The 26,960-nt window shown below is 39.7% G+C and overlaps 1 long non-coding RNA gene across 1 annotated transcript in view; it reads right to left on the bottom strand.

Moving 5' to 3' along the window:
• Positions 1-18,326: 18,326 nt before the first annotated feature.
• LOC115031929 (uncharacterized) overlaps positions 18,327-26,960 on the bottom strand; it is a 202,009-nt gene continuing 193,375 nt past the window's right edge. Inside the window, exons 7-8 of the long non-coding RNA XR_003837571.2 lie at positions 18,505-18,680; positions 18,327-18,382 (exon numbers count right to left, since the gene is read on the bottom strand). This is a non-coding gene — a long non-coding RNA (uncharacterized LOC115031929). The remainder of the gene's footprint in view (positions 18,383-18,504; positions 18,681-26,960) is intronic.

Here is a 26,960-nt window from a genome sequence, read left to right as displayed (position 1 = left end):
AGCAATACATAATTGCTGAGGGGTTAGAAAGTGCAAACTGCAGAAGATTCAAGTAAGCAAAAGACAGAAATAGAAAATGAACCCAAACTCACTAGCTCAAAGATAGCTAGTTTTCAGCTTCAGCTCAAGTGGTTTAATATTTCAGCATTTGTACTCTAACTATGTGACATAGGACTCTTGGGCATATAAGATATTCTTGGGGGCTTAACCAGCTCTAGACAACTGGTCTACATGCCCACAGGAAGACATTGCTTTAGTCACAATCCCCAGAGTAGCTGAATTAGTTTCTCTTACTCAGTGCAAGGCAACTTTAAAATAGTGAGAAGTATGCCAGGCATGGTGGCCCACGCCTTTAATCCCAGCACTTGGGAGGCAGAGGCAGGAGAATTTCTGAGTTTGAGGCCAGCCTGGTCTACAAAGTGAGTTCCAGGACAGCCAGAGCTATACAGAGAAACCCTGTCTCAAAAAAACCAAAATAAATAAATAAATAAACAAACAAACAAATAAACAAATAAATAAAATAAAATAGTGAGTAGTGTAGATTCAGCATTAGACTTGTATAGTCCAAAACCACTCCTTTTTACCATGTGATACCGAGTAAGACAGGCTAATTGCTAAATCTCTTTCCCCACCATTCTGATGGCTAGGATTGTATATCTCATGTTTTGTTTGTTTGTTTGTTTTCATTTTTAAAAAATACTCATAAAACATGGCAAGTGTCCTTCCTACTACACAGAGGGAACTCAATACGGGTTGGCACTTGTTCCAAGTGAGAGTTGCTGCTCCATATGTATGTGTGTGAATCTTCCTTGCTTAGAAGTTAAATTCTTTCACATTAACATGCATCCTAAAGTATAACTTTCAAGTGCCTAAATATTAGATAAGCCATTTCTACATCATTACATGTTATTTAGCTAGTTCCCTATACAGGCTAGTTAGGATTTTTACAGCTTTCTAATAGAAGTAGTGATAAAATAAAAGTCTCCTCTTAAGAGACTTTATGTCAAGACTGGTACTTCCAGTGACCTATTTGCCTTCACTAAAACCTTAGAGATATAGCTAAAACTGCATAGATTTCTCTCCTTGGTATGCACTTGCATACTGTTTCAGATTCAAGCTTTATTAAACCTTTACTCCTTCTGACACTTTTTCTCTGTCAGCATCCACAGTGGCTTCCTTGATAGAGGCTCAGTATTTGTCTTGCATGTTCCTCCAATTCTTCTAGCTTCTGTAGCTACAAAATCCTGCAGCTTTCACCTCTGAAACATCTGCTCATGGGGCTCATCAGTTGTAACAATGATCCTGTGGATTTTCCAGATCTCCCCTTCTTGGCTGCTCTCCACATTTGAACCACATCACTCTGATCACTCTGGTCTCTGCTTAAATGTTCTCCAGTGAATCTGTTATCATGCTTGAAAATAAATCCAAGACCTCTTAATGTACCACTCATCAGCCTTTAGAGTCTCTGGACACTGATCCTATTACTTCATATGTTCTGATGTTCTATGAAGTTCTGCAATATCTACCAAATGTTTGCCCAAAGAGATTCCTGTGGCTCTTCTTCAGCCGGCTGTTTTAGATTCAGTGCCATCATCACCAAGAACCCTTCAGTAACCCCTATTCCAAGAACCTGTTTTTCCTTTAAATGTGAAGTGATATGGTAAGCAGACTAATGTGTCCCTGTGACATCCCCAGACCTTGCAAATGTATTTTGTTACTGGATTGGTATATCTCAGTTGGTAATGTGCTTGTGGAAAGACTTGGGTTTAATCCTCAGAATCTACAAAATAAATCCGGGCATGGGGACATACCTTTGTAGGTCTTGCACTAGTTCACAGGTGAGAAACAAATGGGGTAAGGCTCACAGGCTGACTGGCCATGTAACCCAGCCATATTTGTGAGTTCCAGGTTCAGTGATAAACCCTGTCTCAAACAAAGCAAAACAAAACAAATGCAGGGTAAAGAGCAACTGAGGAAGACACCCAAAGTTGACCTCTAGCCTCCATATGCACACGAGCACATACACATATGTACATACACAGTCATACACACACACACACACACACACACACACACACACACACACACACACACACACAGGCAGGCAGGCAGGAGGAGGGAAATGGAGAAATAGGTTGCAAATAGATTAACTCTGGTGATCAGATGAGCTGGCTTGAAAATAAAAAGAGCATTCTGGACTATCAGACAGGTCAGGTTAGCCCAATGTAACCATCCTTTTCTTCAAATGTGGGAGAGAGGAAGGTAGAGTGGGACAACCGATTTAAAATAAAATAAAATAAAATAAAATAAAATAAAATAAAATAAAATAAAATAAAATAAAATAAAATAGGCAGGAAAAGATTCTCTTTCAAACTTCCAGAAAAGAGTACACTCTGGTGAACTACACAATCACAGCCTACTGACATACACCCTGGAAATCTGAACTCCAAGGTGTAAGCTAATAAACTCACCTTGTTTTAAGCCATGAAGAATGTGGTAATATGCTCTATCAGTAGTAAGAAAGACGTGTAGGAGGTATTTCCACATAGGGAAAAGGGTCAGTAAGATACACCTAGCTTTGAAAGCCAAATCTTCCACCTAGCAGTGTAACAGTGGACATATTGTAGACACTCTTCTCTAAAAGTTTAGCCCCTCTGTTCAATTCACTGTATCCCTTAATGTATTTATTCTTTGTGGCTTTGTGAGTACTTGACTTATACTTGCCAGGAAACCAAGAGATACTTGTGTGGTTTTAAAAAATCTTTTAAAACCAGGTTCTTGCCACTGAACTACAGGAAATTAGAAGGGAAATGAGGGAGAGGAAAAGAGAAAAGGAGGGAGGAAGGGAAGGAAGAAGAAAGTTTTAAAGTATTATTTTCATCTAAATGTTTCATCATTGTTCTATTACTGTCTAGAGACAACATGACCAAGGCAACTCTTATAAAAAGAATTTATTTAATTGGTACTTGCATACAGTTTCAGAGATTTAGTCTATTATCATCATGGCAAAAAGCATGGCAGCAGGCATGGCAGGCATCATGTTGGAGAAGTAGTTAAAACCTTCAACCTGATTCCCAGGCAGAGAGGCTCTGAAATTGGCATAGGCTTTTGAAACTTCAAGCCCCTACCTGTGGTGCCATTCTTCCTCTAACAATGTCACACCTCCTAATTCTTTCAAATAGTGTTACTCCCTCATCACTAAGCATTCAAATATATGAGCATACAGAGGGGGGAATCACTCTTATTCAAACCATCATATTTATCGAATAAAAATTTGATCCAAAATTACATGTAACTCCAGCTGTCCTAAAACTTAATAAGTAGCCAAGGGTATTATTGAACTTCTGATCCGCTGTGTTGGTGTATTTTTTGTCTGCTTTTTGAGAGTTTTATTGGGTTCTTATATCTCTACCTCCCTTCCAGTCCTATTCCACCATAATCCTTTCCAACCCCCAACATTAGGTAGGAGAGATGGATTAGAGGGAAAGGGGGTCATAGACTTCTTTTAGCCAAAAAATAGACTACTTCCTGCTGATTAGGGGTGTTGGGTTTCTTGGGGGGTAAGTCAAATCTTCTTTGTCAGGATATCTCCAACTGTCAAACCACAGCAACAGCAACCAGGAACAGCAGAGGTAGCAGCAGCCTCCTCAAAGGCCCTTCTTGGAGGGTGGGGTTCTGGCAATTATATCCTCTGAAAAGTCCCCAGAATTCCAAATGTAAATTATCTGCAGCTGGCAAAACCACACCCCTGCTATTGCACTAGGCAAACCATAATCACCTGCTGTGAAGCAGCCACTTATTCCACACCAGGATTAAAACAAAAACATATTCAAGTAACATAACTGTGTTTTGAAAGAAACCAAAATTCTCACTACGCCCCTGACTATGCCTTCTGAGTGCTAGGATCACAGGCATGCACCACCATGAGTGGGATATGTGGTGCTAGAGATATATACCAGATCCTTGTGTGTGTTTGGCAAGCACTTTCCCAACTGAGCTACATCTCTAGCCCCAAATTTTATCAGCTTTTGAGTACTATTTTTTGTCATATTATAATAAAAGATTCCAGTAATCTAGATATAAATGGAAGAAATGTTTAATAAAACTTCCCGGAGGAGAAATAAAAATAAATATATTATGGCATGCTTGTAATTAAATTTTAGTTTTTTAAAAAATTTTTGACCAAAGTCAATGACATGATTTCAAGTAGTAAATAACTTACTAAAACCAAAACAAACAGCAGAAATAGTCTACAAACGGATACATATAATTTTCTGTCTAAGGTGTTGATTGAACCAAACAGAACCTTATTGAGATCCAATTAATCAAGACTCATCAAGAAGGCAGAAATGACCCACTGTGTCTTGTGGATTGACTAAAAACAAACCAATTAAAAAACAAACAAACAAATGAAAGAATCTATCTGCCACTTACTTGGCTTTTTGTATTTGCCTAAAGCTTCATTAGAAAAAAATGTTAGAAACCTTCGTATAATGACACAATTCAGTTGGAACAAAGAAGGGAAGGAAAGAGAAAAACAAGAAGCAATGAAAGAGCTGGTTTGATGTCAACAAAAAGACACCAGGTTACCTAGAAAGAAAGACCCTCAATTGAAAAAAAATGCCCCTCCCTCAATGGCTTGTGGATAAACCTGTGGGACATTTTCTTGATTGGTGATTGATGTAAGAGGGCCTAGTCCACTATGGGTAGTACAATCCTGGGCATGTAGTCCTGGGTTCTATGAGAAAGCAGGCTAAACATACTATAAGGAGGAAGCTAGTAAGCAGTGCTTCCTCCATGGTCTCGGCATCAGTTCCTGCCCTGTTTGAATTGTGTCCTGACTTCCTTTGGTGATGGACTATGATGTAGAAGTGTAAGCCTAATACATCCTTTCCTGCCCAAGTTGCTTTGGCCATGGTGTTTCATCACAGCAATAGAAACACTAACTAGGACAGAAATTGGTGACAACAAAACCCTCCACGTTTTTCAGGTCTGCTACCGAATGAGGTGAGTAGGCTGGTAAAGAGCAGATTCCCAGTTGCTGGAATAAAATCTCAAATCAATTCATTTAATCAACTAGTAAAATGCTGTCCATTGAGCAGGTGACATTTTTAAAAAATTGTCTTAAAATGAAGCAAGTTCAATTTCCCAAAGTATATGTTTCCTACTAAATTCTCAAGAAAGAAATGTTTCTCGTTTTAAATATAATATATAATATATTTAAGTCATATTTATCTCTCCTTCCCATCTTTCACCCCTCCCTTTTCTACTGGAGCCTTTCTTCTCATGGGTCCCTCTCCTACTTCCATGCCTTTTTTTTGGTGTGCTGACTGAATTTAATTAGAATTACTTGCCTGAGCATATGTGGGAGGTTATGTGTGCTCACACTGCTGAAATAAGTAGCACCCCTTTCCCCAAAAGTATTAATCACAAATAGTTACACTGGGAGAATTGAGGCCTTATGAGCTCATCCTCCACTCATGATTGATTAATGTTGATAGGCTCAATCTTGTACAGATCTCAAATTTGCTGTAGCCCTGACTGTCTGCACAAAATTTAAGAAGTCACTTCCTATCCATTCTGGTATTCTCTCATAGTGGCAGCTGAACTCTTCTCTTCTCCTTGGACAGCTCATATGCAAAGGACAACCTATGATTCTTATCACCCAGCATTCATTAAGTATCAACGGGATAAAGCATGGTGCAAAGAGAATCCCTGTCCTTCTCATCTTCTTCAAGCATGCAAAACTCACTGCCTTAGATGACAGATATTCAAAGGCTTTTGGTAACTCATAGGTGGACTTTGCCACTCTGGGGAAAGTGTGTGAGATCACAAACTACAAGAACAAACTCTCAGTCTGACAAAACTTGTGAACTTGTAGTTCCAGGAGGGTTGTTACTGGTGCTGCATTATTATTATTATATTCATGATTATTATTAATTATGTCCAAGTAAATTTTTCTAGAATGTAAATTTAATTCAATTAATGCCAAGAACATCTTTTCCTTCTCATTTCATCTCATCTGTACCTTAGTAGGAAAATTAGCAAATTGAATACATTGACTAGAAATGCCTGTAGGAAGAAAAATTACCAATTATCCTCCCCCACACACACTTACAAAGGTGCTGAAATATACTTCACAGTTTCTTATTCATTCCAAATTGCTCTGCACTACCCATGGTACAATGTAGCATCTCACCTAGCTCCCACAGTAATCCAACAGGGTAATTTCTATAACAGCTTAGGGGAGCTCAACACATGACCAGGACCACACATGATGGGAACACAGTGTTAAACTCTTTGCTGTTGTGCCTCCACTCAAAGTTTCCTTAACCATCAAACATTCCTACATCTAGTTCAGAGACACGGCTCTTCCTCTCCCCCTTATTGCAAATGTTTTTCTGTGCTTTATAGATCAGCCTTGTCTATAGACAAAATGTGCAGACTAGAAGATTGAAAACCACTCTAAAGCAATTTGGATGGAGACCAAGCTGATACTCAAAACAACCATTGGGCAGGACATATGTTCCAAGCAGGTAGATACCATAATTTCAGTATTAACAATTTACTACCTCCATGTAAAAACATAACAAAGATCCCTTCTCTTCTTCTTCTTCTTCTCCTCCTCCTTCTCTTCTTCCTCCTACTCCTCTTCCTTCTCCTCCACCCCCTCCTCCTTCTCATTGAAGTCATTGAAAAGAAACAAACCACAAGTCAAATGAGGAAGAAACCAAGTAATAAAGTATGGCAGTCTATTTCCTCCATATTTTAAGCTGGGCAGAGGAGTGAGCAAGTGAGGCACTGTACTGTTTCCATCCCTGTATGTGGATTGGGTGCCCATATGGGTTAAAAGTAACCTGGACTTTGAAAACTGACTCCTTCATTTATTGTAAAAGACTTTAGCAAGACACATAGTTATTGCAAAACATCAGTTTCCTTGTCTCTAACATATTAATAACAGCAGTGAGTACAGTGAGCGAAACGTGGCAAGAACTGGGTAATTGTTTTCAAGTGTTGCCCTTTGGTGCATTTTGTCTCCCAGATGTGAGTAGAAGATATTAGCTTGATCTCTTATCAATTGAACTGGTTAGTCAGTCATAGCATGTTCTGAGATTCTGTCAGATCATATTTTTTAACTCTCCAAAAGGTTATTCACAGACAAAACAAAACAAAACAAAAAACCTAAAAACAAAAAACAAAACAAGCAAAACAATGAACAAACAAACAAAAACAAAAATAACCCTCTGGCAATTAGGATTAGTTAATATTAAGCATTTGCTTTGCTTCCTAAAGGACAGTTGGAAGGAAGGAAGGAGAAGATGGTGTGAAGCTGCATGTTTTCCTGGGAGTTAACATCAATCATTTTTAAGGAAGGTGGGAAATAAAAAGGCTTCTCTCCCCTACAGACAGAGAGAAGGGAGGTTTCATAGGAATGAGTCCTCTGTCATCTCTATTATAATGTGAGAAAAAATACTTCTGGGATTTTATATTTAAAAAAAAGTTCTTGATAAATGGAAAATTTAAAGTGAAGGCTTTTCGGCTCTTCTTACTGAGTCTCCAATGCACAGGGCTGTCTACTGCTGCACCAGCATCTCACCTCATTCTCTAGGTGGTGTCCCCATTGTTTCAGCAAAAGAAACCAAGAAAAAGTCAAGAGCTGTCACCTCAGCTTCCCCACATATGCTTGGTACCTGAGAAGAGAACCTAGGTGATGTCTTTCAAGTTCTAATTCAATACTTCCCACCACAAAAAATTACATTATTTTCCTGCTGTGGTGTGAAGAAATTTGGTTTAAGTAGCTTTTTCACATCAATGGGGGGGGGGGGTCAAATGGTGTGCAGTGGACTTGGGTGGGTTCACCTTGTTCCTAAAAAGGAAATGGACCTGGAGCTGTAGTTCATGGTTGTAGGTAGGTTGTAGTTCAAGCCCCCTTTCCCCGGGTCCTGAGGTAATCCAAAGGAAGCTCCTTTACAAACTAATGTTGTTTCAGAATCTACCACAATCTGGCATATCCTATGAAGCAGAGTGAAGGAAACACCAGCCAACACATATGTTAAATGCTTCCATGCCTTGGCAGAAAGTGTTTCCTGGTAATATCTAAGGAAGCCATTTCATCATTTCACAGAGCTTCTGCCACGGCACTCCAGTCGAGTCAGCCTGTCAGGCAGGGATGCCTAAAAGCTGCTTATGAGGCAAAAGAGTTTCAAGGAAGCTCTCCTCCTGGAGTCTGGCGTTCTCTTAATTCTCCATTCCCGCGTTAGTCTAGTGTATGGATCCACGTGCTCTCTTTCAGTATCATCCTATTATAAGTGCCTTTTAAGATTGAATTCTGACATAGCTAAAGCCTCAGTGTTCCAACAGTCCTAGATCATCCTTGAGCAAGACCTTAGGCTTGGAATTCAGTACTGCCCCTGGTATTACACTATCTCTTTGAGTAAAAGTTAGGTCACTGCCCTTCACAGGAATCTACTATCACCAAGGAAGAAAGAAGTTTCTGACCGTAGGAGAAACCAGAATAGATACTTAGAATTATAGCTGAGTTACACCTATATACAGGAATTTACAATGGTTAGACAGTAGATAGGGCTGTGGTTTTAGAGTATTGCATTATTCATGAGATGGTTAGCTAGAACGGAACTCCCTAGTTAGAACCATGACTTGGGTGTAAAAGCCCTTGCCCTAGGAGTGAAAAGTTCTCACACCTGGCTTCTAAGACTTTAGCTGACCTTAGATAGGGCTGACTTTGTCTCAGTTATTTTATTGCCCAGTTCCTGCCAGTCTTTGCGTTTTCATTCCTCTGTTCTGTGTAAGAGTCATTAAGCATCCGGTTACCTCATTTTGTACCTTGCGGGTATGTCACCCAACTTCCTTATTGTCTTCTGTATAAAAAGTCTGATGCTCAAGTCATAAAAATACATTCAGATTCCACACAACCTCTCCTGTGTGTGTCTGTCTGTCAATTCATCCTTCGCTTTGTCCACCCGCTACTAGAGACCTGTTCCACGCAGACAAAGGGGCCCAGAGGGTCTGCGGCAAGCTTCCCTTGCCTCTTCCAATGTAGATTGTCACCAGGCCACCTAAGAGCCAATGTGTGCAGATCACCTAAAAGACATGGTTTATGAACCCCTAGTGCTAAGAACCTGTTAGGATTAGTACAACGACCAATATACCAGGAAGAAAAAAGATTAACCACACCTTCATTTGTAGCACATTACATCAACACATAGGCATTTTGTTACCCAGGATCCTCTATGCTGTGTCTTTTAAGGTCTGAGTCAGACACACTGCTCTTTTGCATTCCTTGGCTTTACCTAATAATTGTATCTGCTCTGTTTTTAATGCATTTTCATCTAGTTTGAGAGTGAGTATTAGCTGTGTTTGTATTTTTCCAGACTAGATAAAACTGGCCATTAGGTATGGAAAAACAATGATTTGGGAACATAAATAAACAAGAATTTGAGCACAAAACTCCTACATCTTAACATATTGAGTGTCAAAGAAATACTCTTTTCCAATCATGAACCCAACGGGGGAGAGGAAGAGAAGTCAAGAAGGAAGGAAAAGAGAAAGGAGGAGGGAGGCCGAGAGGCAAGAGAAAGAAGTTTAAATGGCAAACAAAATTGCATATTCAGTGAAACCACTGTGTCTAATCTGGTCACGTGATACATACTAGAGTATGTAACCTACAGGTAATCTACAGCAGGATCCATCCTAATAAATAATAATGGCAGGCAATCATCTTCAGTGAACTCATTCAATGCCAATCCAAGCACTTTCCACATCTTAACTCAATCTCAGAATAGCTTAGAAGGTTAGGTAGGTACTGGTTTCATCTCTGTTTTGCAAGTGAGAAAACTGAGACACTGAGCTGTTTAGTAACTAGCCAGTGACCACAAGCACTTTGAAATGTGGACCTGGGAGGCTTGCTTCCAGACTCCATGTGCTAGCCACCACATTCACTGTAAACCTTCCCCCAGATGGTATAACAGGTAAGGAATAATACAGGGAAAGTTGAGAGGCAGCCGAGTTGCAAGGATGGTGGAGCAAGTGATCAATATCTTTATCTCCAAAGGACTCAAGTGTTTTCACCTATCTGTTAACAGTTTATTGCTGGTGTCACAGCAAGGCAATTTCCCCTTGTGAACACAGGTTATCTTTGTTTCTTTCACAAGGGACAAGAGAGAGAAAATGTTGTCTTCAACATTTACTGGACTGTAAGTGCCCATTTTGATCTAATTGGGCCTATTCAGGGCACCTATCACACCTAGACAAAATTAGCCATCAGAAGAGTGACACCAACTGATTGGGTGTGTAAGGGGGTATGGGGGCTCCTCTGGGATAGATTCCTTTGGGAAGACTCAGACTGTATACTGCTGTAACTTGGTTTAGAAACATCTATAGCTGTTCCAAAAGGTTAATAGATATTTTGTCTCCCAAATAATCATGTCAAAGATTTCATCAAAATTCTCATGAATTGTCTTCAATTGTGGCATTCAGTTGTCTTAGGAAATTTGTCAAATAAGCCTTTCTTGGGGGAAATGATTCAAAAAAAAGTTTGTTTTATTTTTCAAATAAACTACAGCTATACTTCCTTCACTTGACAAATTGGTGACTTAAAAGTGCGCATATGAGGAAAATACCTAACAAAAAAATTAATTCTCAAAAAAAAGTGCGCATATGAGGAGAAAAACAGAAGCCACAGACCTCTCTTCCACTGTCTTAGACATTTCCTATGACATTCTGGGGCCTGTCCTTATTAATATATGTGATGAGAGAAGAAAGAGGCCTTTACTGGGGCTGGTAAAGAGAAATGTTCAGACACGCAACACCAACTCCTTTACTAGGCTGCTTTCACACTGAACAAAACCCCTAAAAGTTACCAAGTTGTTCTTTCTCTGAAAGTTGGCAGGCAGTTTGAGAGCCTATAATATCACCTAGGGATAGAGGAAGGATGCATCCTGCTAAGGCAGAGGAGCACTCTCATCAAGGCAAGAACGCTAACTTCACACAGTGGCATCAACAGCTGCTGTATGTTTCTGCGGAGACCTGGGGACCTGGGAAGCCTGCATCTGGGAGCATGCCTTATTGTCCCCTGCTTTCTATAAGTCTTCAGTTTCCATATCCTTTGCCATTAAGGAAACATAGAGTAACTATAACAGTATCCACCAGCCTCCTGCTATCAATCAGATCACTGTCCCATGGAGACACTCGTGCAGTTACAAAGGAAATTGAACAAGAATAGTTGGGAGTCCATCATTTTCTGTGAAGTCTGTATGTGTTGAACCTGATGATGGCTGAAAAGCAATTTTCTAAGGTGTTCTGTGTGGATCCATAGTCTCTAAGAACACCATGGAATAAACTGGAGGAATCCACTTAAATTGAGAGTCTAATGAGTTCCTGAGAATACTAAAATCTTGGCACACTACTTTCCTACTGAGTCAGGGTTTTAAGCAACCTGTTATTCAAAAGAGTGATCCCCAGAGCAGCAACATCTGCTCAATTTCAGTATCTAAGGTTCTCCAGCACATGCAATGACTCAAAACTGAATCTGGGGTCCTCCCCCACACTGAATGATCCAAATCTGAATTTTACCAAGATTCTTAAGTGTTTTTCATTTGTTTTAAGGTTTGGATACCTATCATTTCTTTAAAGTACTGATTTTTATTTTGTCTTAGTTACTTTTCTATTGCTGTGATAAAACCCCATGACCAAGGCAACTTATAGACGTGTTTAACTTGGCTTACATGTCATAGGGTTGGAGTCCATGATAATGGAGAAATAGCATGGTGGCAGGAATATCTGAGAGCTCACATCTTGATCCACATCCACAAGGCCGAGAGATGGGAGGTGGGGCACTGGGAATGGTACACGTCTTTAGAAACCTCAAAGCATGCTCCTATTGACATGTCTCTTCCATAAAGGTCACGTACCTCCTAATTGTTTCCAAACAGTTCACCAATTGGAATCAAAGTATTCAAATGTGTGAGTCTATGGGGGCCATTGTCATTCAAACTATGACATGTTTGCTTGTTGTTTTTCTGGTTTTCATCAACTTAATCTAATCCATTCATTTGTTCCATAGAAACATCATGTTAAGTTGGCCATGCAGTTAAGTGCCAATAGCCCATCCCCAAAGCCACATCTTTAAAGCAATTTAATGAGATAAACATATGCAAGTAACAAATACTCCTCCATAAATGCATGGAGTAGTTTTAAGATTCTCATGTTTTAAGATAACTATTACTATATTATTAAATATAAAAGTTAGCATATCTTTTTTTCAAAAACTATGCAAGACAACCTGTCATAGTTTGAATTCTATTTTCCCTATCTTAAAACTCAGGCTTAACTTAATCTGTTCAAAGGGTGGGCCTCTGGGGGAAGAGTGATCAAGCACCATTAGGATGGATTTCTGTAATTGGATACTAGTGACTTGATAAAAACAGGCAAAAGCCATATGTGGTGGTGCATATATGATTTTTAGCAATTATTAAATAGAGATGAGAGAATCATAAGTTTAAGGCCAGCCTGGGCTACATAGTGAAGTTCTGTTTCAAACAAACAAAGAGATGGGAGATAAAGAGGAAGAAGAGGAGGAAGAAGAAAGAAAAAGGGAAAAAGCCTAATACATGTATGTGTTTATTCTCTCTCTTATTTTACATATTCTGTCTCCTTGAAACTACACCAGCAGTGAAGCCATTGACCAGATGTGGTCCCTCAACCCTTAACCCCAACAGTGAGCCAGAATAAACTATCTTCTCTTTATAACTTACCAAGCCTTTAGTATTCTTACTAGCAACAGTTAGCAAGCCAATTTTACTGAGATTATGGCTGCCTGAAATGTAGACTTGAAAAGACATCATTGTCATATTTCAATAGGTGATGGATGGTCACATGGAATGAGGCTAATTCTGTGTAACTAAGAAAGGAGAAGAATAAAATAAAACAAGCAGAAATAGTGACATGAGGCCACATCTCAATCTATTAATTGGTGAAATCCTTTAAAGTTAGACCTTTTAAAGTTTGTTCTTGAACACATTTCTCTGAAAATTATCCTAGCTGAATTGAGAGTGACACTGATTCTTTTAACTGTGGCTTGTATGATGTCACTGGTCTACATCTCTAACCAGTCTTCCTCACTTGCTGCATCATGTGGCCACAGTGGCAAATGCCTATAGTCCCTGATACTTGAGAGAAATGGCAGGAGGATTCCTAGGGCCCTAGGCAATCACACCAAAACTTTGTCAAAAACAAGAATTAAAATATAAATACACAAAGAATATCTTGTAATATCATATTAATTATTTTGGGTTTTTTTGTTTTTTGTTTTTGTTTCTTTGTTTTTGTTTTGATATATGAGCCAAGCTCATTCCTTTGTGGGGTTTCACATTTGCTGTCACATACTCTGAATGACTATCCCATGTCATTTCCCTAATACTCCAATCATGTCACTGTCAAAGTGTCTGATCATCCTGTCCATGAACCTGTTGCTGTCTCCTTTATCTAAAATCATCTCGTTCTTTATTAATCAGATTCTCACTTCTTAAAATAAATCTGAATCACTTCTTGACAAAATGATCATTAGACTTGATTTGCAAAAATACATGCTAACTCATACAGTAACTGTAAATGTTTGTGCCCCAAAATCAGAGAACTTTGAAGAGTGTTGGATTGTAGTAATGTCCCTGTCTGCCAGGTTTGATAAAGCATCATTCTAATCGCAGTGCTGAGGAGGCAAGGGCAGGTAGATCTTTGTGAGTTCAAGGGAAGCCGAAATTACATAGTGACTTCCAGCTCAGCTAGAGATTCATTCATGAGAGTCTTTCTCAAAAACAAAACAAATCGATGTTAATGTCTCACTTCTGAAATGACACAAGAATATATGTTGCAAGATGTTCTATTGAGGAAAACAGGATAGAAGGCAATGGATTGAAGCCTTCACAGCTGTGCATAGACATATGCCTACTTGAAATTAAGATTTGTTTTGAAAATTATTGAAATTGGCACACATCTACATACACTAAGATTTTCCACAGAGGTTTGAATCATTCTTGAAAATGAAAAGGCCAGAAAGAGGGCACTGAGGTGATAAAATTAACACTACAAATAACACACTGTGTCTCTGGTCTATGAAGCTAAGAGGAAACATTGACTTTAATCACAATTAGACACAGCATGGAGGAGGTGAGACTCCAGTGAAATAAAACAGAATAGGTACCTATCTTGAAGCTGGTAGATTGCAAAGGCTACACATCTCTAAGTGGTCATGAGACTATTTGAAAAGTATTGTCTCCTTCTTTCACTAAATCCATGTCCATTTGCCTTTACCCACACTTCAGTTGGGTCGGGTTGGCTTGGTAAATGAATCCAATCATTTGCTTCTGAAGAGCCATAGTCTCAGAGGTCCCATCTTCTTACTGGATTCTTATAGTTTCCATATAACTTCAAAAATTAATTATCTTATTGTATGCATATGGGTTTATTGTCTGCTTTTATGTCTGTGCATAAGTACATACTTTGTGCCCAAGGAGACCAGAAGATAGAGCTGGGTCCCCTGGATCTGGAATTACAGACTGGAATTAATGATCATGTGAGTGTTAAAGATCAAAGCAGGGTTCTCTGGAAAAGCAGCCAGTATTCTTAATTGCTGGACCATCTCTCCAACCCCAAGCTTTCTGGAAACTTTTACCAAAGGAGATGGGAATCCTAAGAGGTTCCTCATGAACCCCTTAAGTTCCAGAAATATTTCCATCTGCTTCCATCATGTAGAAGCTACCCAATCTCCCTTAATAATAAGGACCAACTGCCCCAATCACCAGTTTCCATTCTTTGTTAAAATGACCATGAGCTTGTTGTAGATTTGGTTTAATGCTTGCATTATGGCTTCCCAAACTTAAAAGAATCCTGCAGGCGAGACACTTCTAATTGGTAAAGTTAACAGTGGCCAATAGCTGGGAAGTAAGACAGAAGTGGGACTTTAGGATTCACAGGCAAGGGAACCAAAGAAGAAGGAGGAATTGCCATTGCCTGGGAGATGTAAGATGCAGGTTTGGGAGTGGCAGAAGACAGAATGTCAGTCATGTAAAAGCTGGGGAAGAGAGTTTCCAGCCTTCCTCCCCACCACATTTGGGTCTAGGGTAGCAAAAATGGAATATAGATTTTAGTAATTAATAACTCAGGCATATCAGAGGGGAGGGATTAGCGTCTTGGATGTTTGGGAAAGTCCAGCCATTGAACTATTTAAGGCATATTAAAATAGAAGGCTGCATGTGTGTGTGTGCGCGTGTGTGTGTGTGTGTGTGTGTGTGTGTGTGTGTGTGTGTGTGTCTTCCATTTGAGAATCAAAAACATTTGAGCAGGCAGCAAGGAACTCACACAGCTGCTGCCTGGGATACCAGAGCAGAATAACCAACTATCACTACATGAGAATAGTGTCAGCTTTCAGCCCAGTGGAACCAATTCTGTTCCTACTATGGTGGTTTGAAAATGCTTGGCCCAAGGATTGGCACTATTAGGAGGTGTGGCCTTGCTGGAAGAAGTATGTCACTGTGGGGTGGGCGATGATACCCTCCTCCTAACCACACGAGAGCTAGTCTTCTCCTAGAAGCCTTCAGATAAAGATGTAGAACTCTCAGCTCCTTCTACACTGTGCCTGCCTGGACACTGCCACACTCCTACCTTGATGAAAATAGACTGAACCTTTGAATCTGTAAGCCAGCCCCAATTAAATGTTGTTCTTATAAGAGTTGCCTTGGTCATGCTATCTGTTCACAGCAGTAAAACCCTAACTAAGACATCCACACATAGCATCATTTCTGCTTGAGAATGAAGGCAAAAAGAACTGCCTATATAACATTCTACATAGAGGAAGCAAACATTCTGGAAGTGGGATCACAAAACTGATAGTGGGAGGAACCATTTCCACATCTATCCTTGATTCTGGAACCAGACATTGCAGTGATGTGAGAGATAGCACTATATATTGATCAGTGATTCTGACTTCAGAGATGGAACCTTGGTGTATTATTTCTTCACTGAAAATTGATTCAATGTTCACTTTGATGTTGCACCATCCTATGAAGCCAGCTGTTTAAATCCTTCATGGTAAAACTAGTCACCTTTTGCTCTCTTCTAGTATCGTGGACCTCTCTACATGGGGAACTAATCTATTCCAATTATCTTTGGGTAGTGGAAAGGTGACCACAAGAGAGTCTATTGACCCACTTCGCCAATTGTAACACAGACTTGGGTCAAACTTTCATTTATTCTTTGACTTCTACCATCTCCAGTGGGTCAGTGGATATTAGAATTGTTGAGATGCCCTGAGTAATTGCATCATTTCAGATGTTGTCCTGTAACTCATTGTGTATTTTATTCTAGTATTCTTGCTCCCTTTTTCCACTCCCACACTCACTTACAAATAGTTAAATGAACATTTAAATTCAATAATATAGCCAGCCAAACCCTCTCATCTCCTTTAGCATTTCTTTATAGCACTCAGCACTACAGAAACTACATCATTTTTTAATCTGATTGTCTTTTTATCTTCTTTCTTGCTGATTAAAATATAAGGTCATGGAGACTGATGTCTTATTCATCAGTATCTTTCTAGGAATGCACAGAGCACTGCCTGAACTCAAATAAGCCTCTGATAAGTACTCATTAAATAAATGGACATTTCTGGAAGGCAATCTGGCAGTGAGCTTCAAAAGTGGACATCTACAGTAAAACAGTATTTGCTGGACATTAGAAGGCCATTGAACTAATACATTCAGAGCAACTATGACTATGTGCACAAGATCAAGCTACCCAAAATTCAGGCACAGATGGTAAGGACTTTAGGAATCCCTGCCTGGAGCTGAGGAGCTATTGGCAATTGATGGTTGATTGAGGAAGAGGAGTCAGTTTTCCTTAGTTATATGCCCCATGGCCTGTGAGAGGCTACCTATTCTCCAAGAGATGGTCCTCTACCCATGCACATACACAGTGGTAAGTAGATTCAATGGGGCTTTTTCCTGTGGGTTTTTTTTTTCAGTATTTCAGTACATATTTATTTATTTATTTATTATTTATTTATTTATTTTTATTAGGTATTTTCTTCATTTACATTTCAATGCTTCCCTAAAAGTCCCCCATACCCTCCTCCACCCACTCCCCTACCCACCCACTCCCACTTCTTGGCCCTGGCATTCCCCTGTGCTAAGGCATATAAAGTTTGCCAGACCAAGGGGCCTCTCTTCCCAATGATGGCCAACTAGGGCATCTTCTGCTACATATGCAGCTAGAGACATGAGCTCTGGGGGTACTGGTTAATTCATATTGTTGTTCCACCTATAGGGTTGCAGACCCCTTTAGCTCCTTGGGTACTTTCTCTAGCTCTTCCATTGGGGGCCTGTTAAAGGAGCGTGTATGATCTGTGGAAGGAATTGTGGTGGTTGAAAATAGGAGAAAAAGTATAGATGGTGGAATTTGGAGTTTTGATCAAAACACATTATATGCATGTATAAATTCTCAAACAACAAAAGAAAAACAACTATGTAATTTAAAAAAAAAACATTCAAGGTTTGTATAAAGCTTGTGGCCTAAAATTTTAACCTCTAGAAATTCATCCTTTTAAAAATGCTTGCATTTAAAAGGCTTGTTCATCACAGCATAAAATTGAAGAAAGAAAGGCATCCTCAACATATAATCAGAGATCGTTCATCCATTATTTCAAGGAATACTAACTGAATGCTTACTGAGTCCTAGGAATGGAGCTGGGTACCAGGGACATAGCAGTTAACAACAAAGATATGATCCCTTGAGAAGTCCAGAGACTGAATACTTATTTTACTTTTTATTTCTGTCATGCAGAAAATAAGTGAACATTAGCTTATAGACACTCTGCTAATCATGGTATTAATAATGAGGGTATTTTACATTTGCATAACACTTAAAACTTCTCAAAGTAATTCTCCAGCCATTATATTTCTTAAAATTAGGTCATATTAAACTGCACTTGAGCTTCATTATTAGATCTTTCCTTAGGAGGGAGTCGAGAGACTGTTGGCCCTTTCACGTTAATTATGGACATATAAGATGAATTAATCAAATTCTGCTGTGCTTGCTATTAAGGTCAATTGAATGAGGGAAAAAAGTTATTCTGCGAGGTCTTGAGGAGGGTGCCACAGAAAGATCTGTGGAGAAAAAAAAAAGACGAAGAGGTGTTCTTGAAATGATTTCATTTCAAAACTAAGTGTACAACCCCTTGTATAGATGAGGCAGCACTAATAGTCACATGAACACCACTGCTCATTGGCAGAGGCACATCCATGAGTAAGCTAAAATTTACCTCAGACTTGCCAGATTTGGCTTCTTCTTGCCTTTTTCTTCTGTTGAGTATCTATAGGGAAACCACAAACAGATTCTCAGCAGGAACTATTTTTGTCAGGTCCCTTTAAAAACAAACAACTCTGTTGAAAATATGTGATAGACTATGGGTCTGAGTAAGGTAGCCTAACTTACCAGGGAGTATTTGGAACATTTGCTAGACAAGAAGAATTTGTGTCCATATCTGTTGCCTCTCGAGGCATAGAAAGAGGCCTTATAGTGTTCACACATGAGCTCTGTCAATCCAGTCAGGGGAACCACCTCCTCACAGTCATTAGAGACATGTGTGGCCCGAGCTAATTTCAGGACATCTATTATGAGATTCAGAAGAGAGAATATATACATGTGAGAGTTTCTAGGGAAGAGAGAGAAGGACAAAATGACATAATTTATTTACAATATCAAAAAATACCATTTTAAAAATAAACATAGAAAAAGTATCAATACTTTTAGTATACACTGGGTCATGAGTTCTTGCAACTGCTTTGCCTTAAACTAAAATTGATCAACTGACCTCTGCAGCGATCCCATAATGCAGTATACTCAATGTTATTTACAAGATTGCTAGCAATGCTACCTCACTCAGTGCGCCTCCTGGGAATACTTATGTCTGATGAGTCCCTCAGCAGTTATTACTGCCTTTCCTTGATAGCAACACTATGTGCAGGTATCAAGAAAATACAAGCAATGACTTTTTTCTCTGGTTATTTTAAATTTACCATTTTCGGTTTTTTACAGTTTAAGTGCAAAGCAACAAATGTGCAATCTATGTTTCTTCTTAATCTCTTTAGTCCATAATTGGTTTGTCCATGGAATGAGGTTGCTTATCATTTTGACTCTTTAGTCTGCCAACGCACTGGAGAGGAAAGGAAAGGGAATGATGGGGAGGAGGAGAAAAATAGTCTGTCTCATCTATATGAGGAATGTCCATTTCTCATTCAGCATGATAAAAAAAAATGACCCCAGTGGGCTGGACATTACTTTGCCCACCATACCACGTTCACAGGAGCTGAAACAGAACATTTATCATAAGGATCATTTTGCATGACTACAATACAGTTCTCAAATTCGATGGAAGAGATGGGCTCCAACAAAGTTTGGAGCCTATAGAGGAACCAGCATGACTACCCTAGATGCCAATGACAAGAGTCCTATGAAGCTGAAGTTGCCTGCTGCATCCACCAATTGCTTTGGTACTGCACACCAGAAGTGATATTGCAATCTAAAAACAGACCAGAGAGAGCCAATGCATAGACCCACATCCTTGGCTCTGATTCAAGGATAAATAGAGAACATCAGTAGCTCAGAGCCCTTAACTTATTTTGGGTGAGATGTGAACAAGCTACAATCAAAGAAGCCACCACAAAAACCTCTTAGTGCTGTTTTAGAAGCCCAGTATTATAGATTATCTTAAAAGTGGTGATACATCTATAGGAGGAAAAACAATATGAACCAACGAGTACCCCCCTCCCCCAGTGCTGTGTCTCTAGTTGTATATATAGCAGAGGATGGCCTAGTCAGCCATCAATGGGAGGAGAGGCCCTTGGTATTGTGAAGCTCATATGCCCCAGTACAGGGGAATGCCAGGGCCAGGAAGCAGGAGTGGGTGGGTTGGGGAGCAGAGCAGGGGTAGGGTATAGAGGACTTTGGGGATAGCATTTGAAATGTAAATGAAGAAAATATCTAATAAAAAATAGAAAAAAAGGTGGTGATACACTGGATAGTATGTGGAATCCATTTACCAAACTACTATAACCCTCACTCACACAAAATTTTGGGGTATATATGTATCCCCAGCCCCAAGTGTAAGGTACAGAGTCCAAAATCATCACAAAGTTTGAAAGGAGCACCAAGATACCTGCAGGCAGAGATTTAACATCAAAAGCACCCATAGAGATTGCATGGGCATTTCCAGCCAATCTCAGATGCCAGAAGGAAATAGACAAACTTCTGGAAAGTACTTCAAAAAGAAACCATTGTCCCTGAGGCACAGTGGCCAGAGTGTTCCCTCGGGTCTTAAGGATAATATTAACAACAGGAATGTTTAATATGCAGCTAGCTAAGGGGATGCTGGCTCTGAAGACATATTTAGTTAGGGCATAGTAAAATGTATTTATTCAGTTTTATGTTACTTCCTTACATAATTAAGTTATCACCAGTCATCCCCATTGCAGAAATGGCTTCCAGGAATTTCCACTATCCACTGTAACAATTTAACCAACATTAAAATACAAAGGGCCAGGAGCCATGCCAAGATAAGACATTGCACCCTAAGAATATATGTCATCAGTAGCAGCTTAAAAGAAGCAAAACTTAAAAGAAGAGGAAGAAGCTAGTCTGTGCTAAAGGTTCTTAGTGTTAACATCTTATCTGTGAAAGGAACATGATTCTCAAAGCTAACAATAACCTCAATGATTTCATTAAATTACCATAAACAAGATCTGAAGTCAAAGATGCTTAGAACACGTGCTAAAGTGGAAGCTAGGTTGTCCTTTTTTATTTCCTACATAGAAAATAGTATGGAATTTTTGCCCTAGAGTAAGATGACCAACAAATACACAACCACAATTACAGGAAAAGATCCTGTGTCTACTAATAGCACTGTCGGGTGTCCTAGCTTTCTGATTTTATGCCAGACATCCTTTTAATTTTATAGCTTGCTGTGATTGTGTTCCTAAATAAATGTTTACTTTTACGCCTAATTTTAAATTCATTTTGTTAAAGGAGATCTCCTAAATTATGTATCTTTCCAGGTTCAAAAAGTCTACATCTATCCCTGTTTATGGTGACACACTTCAAAATAGCTGACTCGTCAATTGGAATTTGTCATTGGCTATAAAAAGTGCATGTGTATTTATGAGTCTCCCTGGATATCGAGAACAGTATTTTTTACTCCCCAAAAGCAGTCATTCACACTTTTAAAAAATCCATATCTTCTTACCATATAAGACTTTCACCAGATGTAAACATGCACACCAATAACCCCTAACCTCTTCATTTTGGCTGTCAGAAGTCTGATAAATAATATCATGGCTGGCCAGATTCCTGTTCTTCAGAATTCATTTAATTCCAAGGCAAGGTTTACATTCCCTTCATCTTTGTTTTTCTACCAGCTCCTGCTTTCATGGACTTCTCTAGGGAGACGTTCCTAAGGATTGAGGATTGTTCTAGCCAGCTGTGCCGAGCTGGGCAACCGGCCAAGGTGTGTAAATGTGTGGAAGGCCAGCAGGTCAGCAGATTCCTGGCTGGGTTCTGTTCAGCCTGCATCCTTGGAGGGTGGTTCTACACTTCATCACTAAGGAAACCAATTCTCACAGCCCCATATGCTTTATCTGACCCAAAACACAACCCAGTGTTTGAGGGTAGGGTGGTCACTTTCAATGCAGCAGATGTAGTGGAAGAGAGGGATGATACCTGGGGGAGAGATCAGAAAGATGGAACACTTCAGCATTAATCTTCCATAATCCGATTTTAAAAAGATTTCCATGGGACAGGGCAGCAATAAGACCATATGCTTCCTGTTGCAGCCCTGACAAAGGCGAAGTTACTATCACTATCTGAAGCTAGATTTCCCCTCCTCAATTAAACACCCTTGTCATCTCTGAGGAGGTGTCAGTCAAGGTAATTAACCTGAAGTGTGCTAGTAACAAAAGCAATATAAACAATGACTAACAAAAACAGAAATTTGCTTAACCTATGCAGACTGCAGTAGATACGCTGAGTGAGTGTCCTCTCAAGAGAAACTTAAAATTCTGAAATGCTCCAATCATGTGCGTTTGTCCTCTGGTTCCCATGGTGACATGCTGCTGGCAGATGAGAAGACTGAGGAAGGGAAGGTCACGCAGAACTTTCTATATATCAGGAGTAATGGGATAGTTGAACACACCTACCCACATCACACTGGCCAGAACCCATTCATTTATCTCCTCTAGTTAAAGAAGAGACTGGGAGAGATCACTTGAACCACAGGAAATAGGTTTGGGGCCATGAATAGCATGACCATAAACCAGTCCTCCTCATGCAAAAAGGCAGATTTCCACGTTAAGAAAACTTTGAAGATCTGACTGGTTGCTGCCAATCATTATGTTTCAAATTAGCAAGGAAACAACATAATCTAAATCTGTATGAATCTTCCTGGGTCTAACTATGGAGATAACTCTTACATTTGGTTCTAACTGGATTAGATTTGCTACTTGGATCAAAATTCAGAAAGGATCTCCCTTCTCCAAATCGCTCTCTCTTATTCTCTGGCCCTGTCATATTTTATTGCAGTCCAAGAACCTTCTTGGTGAGTTTTTATAAAGCACTGAATATTCACTTGGGAAACTAATATAATTTGAATATGAAGTTAGGCTGGCTAATTATCATTTTAAATGTTATCCTTTCCCTGCTCTGGTCTGTATTTATTTTTTTCAAAAACAGTATGATATAGCTCATCCTGTCCTCAAACTTTTTATGTATCCAGAGATAACTTTGAACTTCTGAGCTTCTCCCTCCTGACTGGTTTGTATTTTGATAAATATGTTTGAGTGCTTGGACTCAGCACTTCCTCAATAAAGGTTTTGTGGGAATCTTCATCCTAAAATGTTGGTGGAGATACATGGATGGCCAACCCATTGGCTGTGAGAATTCTTTGTAGTCTGTGGACTAGTGGTGTGCTGATCTTGCAAGTGCCCCCACCCAATTGTCATGTTCAGGTGGTTTCTTCTTGGTCTGTTAGGTGGGCACCCTGCCGATTCTTGGCTTGTTTGTACTCTCCTCCCACAGGAGAAAGAGAACCCCATCGTGCAACTGTTTTGATACTGAATATCAATGAAATAAAGAACCAGTCCCTCCAAAGAGAAAAAAAAAATCCTCCTTGGGCCATGCTTCGGGGTCTTTATGTGACTATATAATACCATTCTTTCCCTCAGAAACCAAGAACCTACCTAGAATACTACAGCTACTGGCAAATCTTGCACCAAAAATTTTAATATTATTTGTTCTCATTTTCCCAAACTTCTACTTTTGTTTGTTTAGTTGTTTGTTTGGTTGGTTGGCTGGTTGGTTGGTTGGTTGGTTTGGATTTTGAAGCAGGGTTTCAGTAGCCCAGGTTGGCTTCACACTAGCTATAAATCTGAGACCAATTATGAACTTTCAACTCCCCAACTTCCACCTCTGAAGAGCTGCAATTATAAGTATGTTATGTATTATCATATCCAGTTTTCATCCCCTGAAACATTTTAACTATGGAAATTTTTCTTCTCCTTTTTTGCCATTTCTTATTTGTTTTGTATATCATATACACAAACCAGGAATTTTTAAAACACATTTTATATACTTATGTGTGTGATTTGTGAGTGCATGTGTGTTTGTGTACTCATGTATGTGGGTACACACAGGTCACACAACACATGGGAGTTATGAAAACTTTTTGATATCTGCCCTTGCCCTTCCATCTAAGAGAGAGGCTCATCAACACCATGTTAACCAGGTTAGGAGGCAGCCCGTGAGTTTTTTTTTTTTTTTTTTAGGTAATTTCCTCATTTACATTTCCAATGCTAGCCAAAAAGTCCCCAATACACTCCCCCACCCACTCCCACGTTTTGGCCCTGGCGTTCCCCTGTACTGGGGCATATAAAGTATGCAAGTCCAATGGGCCTCTTTTTCCAGTGATGGCCTACTAGGCCATCTTTTGATACAAATGCAGCTAGAGTCAAGAGCTCTGGGGTACGGGTTAGTTCATAATGTTGTTCCACCTATAGGGTTGCAGATCCCTTTATCTCCTTGGGTACTTTCTCTAGCTTCTCCATTGGGGGCCCTGTGATCCATCCAATAGCTGACTGTGAGCATCCACTTCAGTGTTTGCTAGGCCCCAGCATTGTCTCACAAGAGATAGCTATATCTGGGTCCTTTCAGCAAAATCTTGCTAGTGTATGCAATGGTGTCAGCGTTTGAAAGGTGATTATGGGATGGATCCCTGGATATGGCATTCTTTAGATGGTCCATCCTTTCGTCAAAGCTCCAAACTTTATCTCTGTAACTCTTTCCATGGGTGTTTTGTTCCCAATTCTAAGAAGGGGCACAGTGTCCACACTTTGGTCTTCATTCTTCTTGAGGTTCATGCGTTTAACAAGTTGTATCTTATATCTTGGGTATCCTAAGATTTTGGGCTAATATCCACTTATCAGTAAGTACATATTGTGTGAGTTCCTTTGTGATTGTGTTACCTCACTCAGGATGACGCCCTCCCGGTCCATCCATTTGGCTAGGAATTTCATAAATTCATTCCTTTTAATAGCTGAGTAGTACTCCATTGTGTAAATGGACCACATTTTCTGTATCCATTCCTCTGTTGAGGGGCATCTGGGTTCTTTCCAGCTTCTGGCTATTATAAATAAGGCTGCTATGAACATAGTGGAGCATGTGTCCTTCTTACCGGTTGGAACATCTTCTGGATATATGCCCAGGAGAGGTATTGCTGGATCCTCTGGTAGTATTATGTCCAATTTTCTGAGGAACCGCAAACTGATTTCCAGAGTGGTTGTACAAGCTTGCAATCCCACCAACAATGGAGGAGTGTTCCTCTTTCTCCACATCCTCGACAGCATCTGCTGTCACCTGAATTTTTGATCTTAGCCATTCTGACCAGTGTGAGGTGGAATCTCAGGGTTGTTTTGAGTTGCATTTCCCTGATGATTAAGGATGTTGTGGTGAGAAGCTGGAAGAAATCCCACTAAAATCAGGGACTAGACAAGGCTGCCCACTTTCTCCCTACCTATTCAACATTGTTCTTGAAGTCCTACCCGGAGCAATTAGACAACAAAAGGAGATCAAGGGGATACAAATTGGAAAAGAAGAAGTCAAAATATCACTTTTTGCAGATGATATGATAGTATATATAAGTGACCCTAAAAATTCCACCAGAGAACTCCTAAGCCTGATAAACAGCTTCAATGAAGTAGCTGGATATAAAATTAACTCAAGCAAGTCAATGGCCTTTCTGTACACAAAGAATAAACAGGCTGAGAAAGAAATTAGGGAAACAACACCCTTCTCAATAGTCACAAATAATATAAAATACCTTGGTGTGACTCTAACTAAGGAAGTGAAAGATCTGTATGACAAGAACTTCAAGTCTCTGAAGAAAGAAATTAAAGAAGATCTCAGAAGATGGAAAGATCTCCCATGCTCATGGATTGGCAGGATCAACATTGTAAAAATGGCTATCTTGCCAAAAGCAATCTACAGATTCAATGCAATCCCCATCAAAATTCCAAATCAATTCTTCAAGGAATTAGAAAGGGCAATCTGGAAATTCATCTGGAACAACAAAAAACCTAAGATAGCAAAAACTCTTCTCAAGGATAAAAGAACCTCTGGTGGAATCACCATGCCTGACCTAAAGCTGTACTACAGAGCAATTGTGATAAAAACTGCTTGGTACTGGTATAAGGACAGACAAGTAGACCAATGGAACAGAATTGAAGACCCTGAGATGAACCCACACACCTATGGTCACTTGATCTTTGACAAGGGAGCTAAAACCATCCAGTGGAAAAAAGACAGCATTTTCAACAAATGGTGCTGGCACAACTGGCGGTTATTATGTAGAAGAATGCGAATTGATCCATTCCTATCTCCTTGTACCAAGGTCAAGTCTAAGTGGATTAAGGAACTCCACATAAAACCAGAGACACTGAAACTTATAGAGGAGAAAGTAGGGAAAAGCCTCGAAGATATGGGTACAGGGGGAAAATTCCTGAATAGAACAGCAAAGGCTTGTGCTGTAAGATCGAGAATCGATAAATGGGACCTCATAAAGTTGCAAAGCTTCTGCAAGGCAAAAGACACCGTCAATAAGACAAAAAGACCACCAACAGATTGGGAAAGAATCTTTACCTATCCTAAATCAGATTAGGGACTAATATCCAATATATATAAAGAACTCAAGAAGGTGGACTCCAGAAAATCAAATAACCCCGTTAAAAAATGGGGCTCAGAACTGAACAAAGAATTCTCACCTGAGGAATACCGAATGGCATAGAAGCACCTGAAAAAAGCCCGTGAGCTTCTATTCCTGTCTCCATTTCCCATTTCCAGTGGGCAACAGGGATGGCAGCTACTTAAGCTACTGTGCTTGGATTCTAGGGACCCAGGCTTGCATGGTGTCTTAGTTTGGGTTTCATTGCTGTGAAGGGACATTATGACCAAGGCAACTTTTGTAAAGGAACTGATTTCATTGCTCGGCTGATTTATATTTTTCAGAGGTTTAGTCCATGACCATCATGGCAGGAAACACGGTACCATGCAGCAGACATGGTGCCAGAAATGAAGCTGACAGCTCTACATCTTGAGCAGAGGTGATATACTTTCTCCAGAAAGCCCACACCTACTGTAATAAGGTCACACCTCCTAATAATGCCATTCCCTATGGGCCAAGCATTCAAAACAAATGAGTCTATGGGAGCCATACCTATTCAAACTGTACACTTGGCCAGTACCTTTATACACTGAGGAGCTTCCCAGCCAGACATATAGGGATTAATGTAGGGGACTTAAAGTCTTAGGAGGGACAAGAAATGGCAATAGTTGAGGCAGAGATTTTTCCA

The sequence above is a fragment of the Mus caroli genome, unplaced genomic scaffold (assembly GCF_978045245.1).
Source record: "Mus caroli unplaced genomic scaffold, Mus_caroli_1 scaffold_1, whole genome shotgun sequence".
Lineage (NCBI taxonomy): Eukaryota > Metazoa > Chordata > Mammalia > Rodentia > Muridae > Mus > Mus caroli.
Note: the sequence above shows the minus strand (reverse complement) of the source record. Positions and strands in the feature narration are given on the sequence as shown.